Source organism: Quercus robur, chromosome 3, assembly GCF_932294415.1.
Source record: "Quercus robur chromosome 3, dhQueRobu3.1, whole genome shotgun sequence".
Classification (NCBI taxonomy): Eukaryota; Viridiplantae; Streptophyta; class Magnoliopsida; order Fagales; family Fagaceae; genus Quercus; species Quercus robur.
The window spans coordinates 47,186,155-47,192,154 of record NC_065536.1 but is presented as its reverse complement, the minus strand read 5'-3'; positions in this window follow the sequence as shown (position 1 = coordinate 47,192,154).

The window sequence follows — 6,000 nt, the reverse complement described above, 5'->3', positions numbered from 1 at the left end:
AATTGCCCATTACACTAATTTCATCTAGTTGCCTTGGATTTTTTTTTTTTTTTTTTTTGTTTTTTTTTGTTTTTTTGTTTGCCTGCTCTCCTAGGCGTTTGCTTATTATTATTATTATTATTATTATTATTATTATTATTATTTTCATTTCCTGGGAACGTTGCCTACCTTCTTCTTTTTTTTTTTTTTTTTAAAAAATCTTTTTTTCTTATGATTTCCTGGGCCGTACGTGGTGTTATGTTTTTATTTTTTTTTATTTGATGTGATATTTTTTCCTGGACATAATTTTTATTGTTTAATATATTTGGGCGATTGTCTTTTTTTTTTTTAATTGTTTGTCACTTTTTTATTTTAATTGTGCATCATTTTTTAACAAGGGTATATGAGTAAATTTATATATAATTACTTTTTCTATCCTTTCACTTTTTCACTCCCAACCAAACAAAAATGAGAGAAATTAAAATATTTTCTATCTTCCCAATTTTTCACCCCTCCAACTAAAGACATTTGTTAGCATTTCCTAAAAACTAAATAAGGGAATTTATAATCTGGTTGTAATTTCTCCAGTTAATTAATTCTCTGTGCCCAGCATTGATAAACCACGGAAAAAACTAATAAACTAAATAACGGAAAGAAAATGTTAACAAATGCTCTAAGAACATTGGTTTAAGAACTATTTTTAGAAATATTTTATGCAAATATAATAAAACAATTAATTTTATTGATAACTTTTTATATTTTACATAAATATAGTGTCAAAATTTTCTTATTATAATTTATTAATAATTACCCTAAGCCAAAGGCACCCATTAACATGACTGAAATTTATAATTTATCCGTTCAATTAATTAATTCTCTGAGCTCTGCATTAATAAACCATGGTAAAAAAAAAAAAAAACTAAATAGAGGAATTTATACCCTGGTTATTTGTCCACCTAAAGAGTGACAAAGTGGCAGTTACTGTAGTAAAAAAAGGCAAGGCGTGGCCTGCAGCTGCAGCACTGTCTGAGTTGAGCGGCGAGAATGGTAGCGCCGAATATCGGCGAAATATGGGGATTTGATTCTAGTTGGACCGGCAAGATCGGGTAGGTACGACCATACACACCAACTTTCTAGCTGTCAAAGTCTGTATCTCTGTTTCGGGACTGGGATGAAAACATGAGGGGGCCTTTCTGAGTTTTGTCTTTCTTTTAACGGTGTTTGAGCATGGAACCAAATCTTCTTCTATGTACATTCACAAGATCCGGACCCAATGCTCGGTCACTGTCCTAGAGACACAAGCTTGTTCAGTTCAACTGCTTCTGTCCTAACCTTTAAGCATACTACATCCTCGTGTTAGATAATGTCCCCTCCTCCGACTCCTTTTCTTTTGTTTTTGTTTGATATATATATATATATATATATATATATTTATATGTATGTATATAAAGTGGTTTTTTAATGTTTGAATTGTGTAGTTAAATGATTAAATTTACTATATTTTAATAGTTTAAGAGATTCCAAGTTCATTTCCTACGAAGAAGAGTATTAAAATTGTATGGTTAAATGTTTAAATTTATCATATCCAATAGTTTAAGTTTTTAAGACAATCGATAATTTAACACTTAGTTTTTTATGAAACTATTCCCTTTTATTAACTAAGTAGTAATGAAACATTCCGAAAATTCTTTGAACCAATAATGTGTTGTGAATGGAATTTGGAATCTCTAAGCATGCATCGCATTTGTTAAGTCCATTAAACCTATCACTTAAGTGCCTCTAAACAGATGTATCATATTTTTGTTGATCTTATAAAAATATAACTTATTTATTTTGATTTATTTTTGGAGAAAAAAATAATTTTTTTTAATGATTTGTTAGGTTAATTATAATAGGATTTTCCTAAAAAACAAAAGGTTAGTTATAATAGGAGGTGGAATTAAACTTTGAATGTCTTAGAAATGCTAGAAGATGTCAATTAATTAAGTTACAAGGCTCTTAGTAAAAAAAAATAATAATAATAATAATAATGATATTGTTGCATACTTAATGTAAGCCCTAAATATGTTCCATTTTTATTTTGGATAAGTTTAAATTTTAGCTTATTTAATTAATTTCTAGGGCAAGAAAAAAAAAATCTCTTATTTTTCCATTAAATTCTTCTTTATAAGAAGAACTAAGATTCAAATAAGCTTCCTGTGAGGCATAAGAATTTAGGTAAGGTACATGTGCCACGTGTCGTGTCCATGGCTGAAGACCCCATTATCGTAACGAGGAGGCCACACGCTCGGACAGTAAGGTCACGTTAGTGGCTCATTGCTAGAGGAGGTCCTGTTGTTGAGAAAATGCTTCAGAGAAGGGGTTAGTCCTAACATGACTGAAGGGATGGTGGCTACCTCCATATTCAATGCATCCCACCAAACCCTCTGGCTGCATTTATGTGGAGAACTCTTAAACAATTCTGTCTTGGCTGCTGCAACTCATAAGAGGTTTGGAAAGGTGTCTGATGGAACAAGCACTTAAGTAGTGGACTGGGCAATCAACAAATGGAAGACTAAGATTGCTGAAGGGAGTTATATAATAGGAAAGACCCTCCAAAGGAGAGGGGAAGGAAATCTATAGAGAAAACATTGTAGTATTAAGAAAAGGAATTGTAATCAAATCCAAGAGAAATATATTTAAGAACTACTCTCCTCGGACATTGTCGAGGAAGAATTTCTATGCATCACATTTGTCTATTCATTATTTTTCCTTACTCTCTTACCATCTTTGGCCCATTAAGGGCGTCGTCACTTCATTAAAGCCTAACTTTTCAACCCACTCTTTACAAATTTATTGTATTGGGCTCTTTGGGCCTTAATTCCATTCATCTTTCGGACCAAAGGACTAGAGCCCACATGTCCTCTGGACATATCGGACCTATGGGGCCGAGGCTGTAATTCTTCTGGAGACTGGATTCCCAACGTTGAAGACTAGCTTATTCACTCCAAAAAACAATGACAACCTACTAGAAAAGAGCCTGGACCTAGTTGAGGAGCGGAGAGAAAATGCCATGGTTCAATTAGCATATTACTAGCAAAAACTGACTCTGGTGTAAAGTTAAGACCGTTGAACTCAGGAGACCTAGTTTTGAGGAAGGTAGTGGGCACTTCAAAAAACCCAGCATGGGGGAAATTAGGGCCCAATTGGGAAGGGTCGTACTGTATCACCTCGATAGTAGGCGTAGAAGCATACTTCCTAGAAGATCTAGACAAAAAAGTTGTACCACGACCTTGGAATGTAAATAACCTGCGAATGTACTATTATTAATGAAAGGCAGCTCTACCATGTTTTCATTTATAATATTATGTGTTGCGTCTATTGCTTGTTTGAATATTAAATAGAATCTCGGTTATGCCTGGCTCCTCGGACCACATACCTTGGGTAAATTAATATTCTTGATTATATTTCTAAGTGTTAAACAGAACATTGGTCATGCCTGGCTTTTCAGACCACATGCCTTGAGTAAATTAACACCTTATAGTATTTTTCTGAATATTAAACAGAACCTCGGTTATGCTTGGTTCCTTGGACCACATACCTTGGGTAAATTAATATTCTTGATTATTTTTCTAAGTATTAAACAGAACCTTGGCCATGCCTCACTCCTCAGATCACATGCCTTGGGTAAATTAACACTCTTCAGTATTTCTCTAAGTATTAAATAGAACATTGGTCATGCCTGGCTCCTAGGACCACATGCCTTGGGTAAATTAATACTTCACATTATTTCTAAGTGTTAAATAGAACCTTGGCCTTGCTTGGCTCTTCAGACCACATGCTTTGGATAAATTAACACTCTTCAGTATTTTTCTTAGTGTTAAACAGAACTTTGGTCATGCCTGGCTCCTTAGACCACATGTTTTGAGTAAATTAACACTCTCTAGTGTTTCTCTAAGTATTAAACAAGAACCTTGGTTATAGCTGACTCCTCAGACCACATGCCCTGGGTAAAGTGATATTCTCATTATTTATCTAAGTGTTATGTCTCTCTTTAAAAACTTAGACCCCCCTTGTTGATTGCATAGTTTTCAGTACCAGTACATAGCCATTCTTCTCATTGTTTATGCGCATTTAATTCATTTGAATTAGTAACAATTTAGTATTGTTAGTTTTTGTTAAAATCTGGGTATTCACCCTTAAAGGCATCATCAATCTCAAGTCTCATCAGAGGGCAAAACGATAACTACACCAATCATAGATAAATATTGCAAAGAAAATAAAAATTCATGAAGCAAAAATTGATATCTTTCCATTAAACAAAAGAAAAGAGGTACATTATAAACAGTGGCAAACTGCCACAAAAAAGAAAAAAGAGAAAGTAAAGGAAAAAGATCTTAAAATTACGCCTTGGCTTGAGAAGGGTCATATTTGGGATCAGCTGTCTTGGACTTGGGATCAACATCCTTGGCCTTGGAGACAACATCCTTGATCGTGAGAGTAGCCTCGGTACCCTTGGCCTCTAGTAGGGGCTTGACCTCCTTGGCCTTGCCCTGGTCCTCGAGCTGAGGACCATCCTAGTCAGCTTCCTAGGCCTTGGCCACCTCAGCCTCCTGGCCTTGGTCACGAGCCTTGCTAGGCCCTTTGGAGACTTCAAGAGGAGGAAAAGAGGCCTGGGTTGTGGAGGACTGCTTAGAGGGGGGAAGGGCAAGAGCAGCAGGAGGAAGGAGCACCGTTGGAACTTCTCAGATGTCCTTTGGGTAGAAGACGTTCTTAGCATTCCTCCACTCAAAGGCAGTAGAGACTCTTGCCCGGTTGAGCGCCTCTGCCCACACCTCCTTGAAGTAGTCTCTGCACACCTCCGCCAGCTCTTCTGCCAGTTGGATCTCAGTTTCTTGCACCCTACGGTCATAGGATGCCTGCTCCAAAGCCTTAGCAGCTTCCTTTTCCGTCCAAGTTACTTCCTTGGCCCTCTGCAACTCTACCTTCAGCTCCAAGATCAGCAGTTTCTGTGTGGCTAGCTCTATCTCAGTATGATAGAGCTTTTCGCGTTGATCTTCAGCCTGGTCTCGGGCATTTTGCAAACTGGCCTTAGCACTCTTCCGCACCCTCTCCTCCGCGGTTAGCTTGGCGTTGAGCTCTTGGTTCTTCTGCTCGGCAGCTCTCAAGGCCCTATTGGCCTCGGCACAGAGGTTTACCTTAACCCGAGCTTCATTCCGAGCATCCTTGACCTATTCATCGGCCACAAAAACTTCCTGGATAGCCTGAACATAAACAACAGAGGAGTACGTTAAAAAAAAAAAAAAAAAAAAAAAAAAAAAAAAAAAAAAAAAAAAAAAAAAAAAGGAGAAGAAAGGAAACCACTCTTGGTAAAGTATGCTAAGGAGCTTATCAAGGCTAGGTCCTTCTTTAAGGATAGGAAAAGCTCTAGTTGCCTCATGTGCTTCAAGGCATCCATGTCCTTGGGTAAAAGGAGAGGATGCTCTGGAACTCTTTGATGGAGGAGCTCTAGGGTACCACTACACCATCTAACTCTAACCAGGGATTCCAAGTTGGATGGCCAAGTGCTCGCCTCCCTATTCTCCACCAAGGAGGCCCGCCCTCTATCTTTAGCTGTTTTCTACTACTTGGGCTCTTTTTAGGGGAACACCTCCCCCTCCTTGGCAATCTTCTTCTCATTCCTTTTCTTCTTCAAGTTGGGAATGGGGAGCAGGCCGATTGTAGGAGGAGGAGTAGGAAGGGGAAGAGCAAGAAGGGGCTGAGACCTTGGAGCATCCTTAGATGACGACCCTTATTCCTTCCCGCGAGGAGCTCTTTCAAGCTTTTCCTCGGGTTCAGGGCCATCTCTTCTTCCTCCTTGGAATTTCTATCCACTCGTGCAACTATAAGTTTGGAGGAGTGAACTATGGGGGACTTGTCAAGCTCACCCTTAGAGTTCGAGATCTCCATAGGCTCTTCTTGCGCCTTTCCTTCTTCCTCGAGTCGAAATTGGTCTATCTCAGCCTCAAATGACAGGTGTGAGGAGACTATTTCTTCCCTCGG